Below are 1,955 nucleotides of genomic sequence, written 5' to 3'. Positions count from 1 at the left end.
GAAGAAGCATCTCCATTCCTGCCATTGGAGCAAACAACTTTGAGCTGAAACCTCCATTAGTTTCTCTGATGCAGCAGAACTGCAAGTTTCATAGACTTCCATCTGAAGATCCTTTTCAATTCTTAACTGAATTCTTGCAGATATGTGATACTGTTAAGACTAATGGAGTAGATCCTGAAGTCTACAGGCTCATGCTTTTCCCTTTTGCTGTAAGAGACAGGGCTAGAATATGGTTGGACTCTCAACCTAAAGATAGCCTGAACTCTTGGGATAAGCTGGTCATGGCTTTCTTAGCCAAGTTCTTTCCTCCTCAAAAGCTGAGCAAGCTTAGAGTGAATGTTCAAACTTTCAAACAGAAAGAAGGTGAATCCCTCTATGAAGCTTGGGAAAGATACAAACAGTTGACCAAAAAGTGTCCTTCTGACATGCTTTCAGAATGGACCATCTTGGATATATTCTATGATGGTTTATCTGAGCTATCAAAGATGTCACTGGACACTTCTGCAGGTGGATCCATTCACCTAAAGAAAACGCCTGCAGAAGCTCAAGAACTCATTGACATGGTTGCAAATAACCAGTTCATGTACACTTTTGAAAGGAATCCTGTAAATAATAGGACGCCTATGAAGAAGGGAGTTCTTGAGGTTGATACTCTGAATGCCATATTGGCTCAGAATAAAATATTGACTCAGCAAGTCAATATGATCTCTCAGAGTCTGAATGGAATGCAAGCTGCATCCAACAGTACTCAAGAGGCTTCTTATGAAGAAGAAGCTTATGATCCTGAGAACCCTGCAATAGCAGAGGTGAATTACTTAGGTGAACCTTATGGAAACACCTATAACTCATCATGGAGAAATCATCCAAATTTCTCATGGAAGGATCAAAAGCCTCAACAAGGCTTTAATAATGGTGGAAGAAACAGGTTTAACAATAATAAACCTTTTCCATCATCCACTCAGCAACAGACAGAGAACTCTGAACAAAATACTTCTAATTTAGCAAACTTAGTCTCTGATCTATCTAAGGCCACTGTGAGTTTCATGAATGAAACAAGGTCTTCCATTAGAAATTTGGAAGCACAAGTGGGCCAGCTGAGTAAAAGGATCACTGAAATCCCTCCCAGTACTCTCCCAAGCAATACAGAAGAGAATCCAAAAGGAGAGTGCAAGGCCATTGACATAAGCAAAATGGCCGAACCCAATGAGGGAGAGGAGGACGTGAATCCCAAGGAGGAAGACCTCCTGGGACGTCCAGTGACCAATAAGGAGCTTCCCTCTGAGGAACCAAAGGACTCTGAGGCTCATCTAGAGACCATAGAGATTCCATTGAACCTCCTTATGCCCTTCATGAGCTCTGATGAGTATTCCTCTTTTGAAGAGAATGAGGATGTTACTGAAGAGCAAAAAGCCAAGTTTCTTGGTGCAATCATGAAGCTGAATGCCAAATTATTTGGCATTGATACTTGGGAAGTTGAACCTCCCTTGTTCATCAATGAACTAAGTGATCTGGATCAACTGACATTACCTCAGAAGAGACAGGATCCTGAAAAGTTCATAATACCCTGTACCATAGGCACCATGATCTTTAAGGCTCTGTGTGACCTTGGTTCAGGAATAAACCTCATGTCCCTCTCTGTAATAGAGAAACTGGGAATCTATGGGGTGCAAGCTGCTAAAATCTCATTAGAGATGGCAGACAATTCAAGAAAACAGGCTTATGGACAAGTAGAGGACGTGTTAGTAAAGGTTGAAGGCCTTTACATCCCTGCTGATTTCATAGTCCTGGATACTGGAAAGGAAGAGGATGAATCCATCATCCTAGGAAGACCTTTCCTAGCCACAGCAAGAGTTATGATTGATGTGGACAGAGGAGAATTAGTCCTTCAACTGAATAAGGACAACCTTGTGTTTACAACTCAAGGATCTCTCTCTGCATCCATGGAGAGGAAGCAG

The 1,955-nt window shown here is 41.8% G+C and overlaps 1 non-coding gene across 1 annotated transcript; it reads right to left on the bottom strand.

Annotated features, from left to right (window-relative positions):
• Nucleotides 1-323: 323 nt before the first annotated feature.
• Nucleotides 324-431, bottom strand: LOC148548277 (small nucleolar RNA R71). The gene has a single exon (XR_015897282.1). It is a non-coding gene; the product is annotated as a small nucleolar RNA R71 (small nucleolar RNA).
• Nucleotides 432-1,955: the final 1,524 nt, after the last annotated feature.

Source organism: Arachis ipaensis, chromosome B8 (genome assembly GCF_059453495.1).
Source record: "Arachis ipaensis isolate K30076 ecotype BB chromosome B8, ASM5945349v1, whole genome shotgun sequence".
In the NCBI taxonomy this organism is placed as follows: Eukaryota; Viridiplantae; Streptophyta; class Magnoliopsida; order Fabales; family Fabaceae; genus Arachis; species Arachis ipaensis.
This window is presented reverse-complemented; position numbering and strand designations above follow the sequence as displayed.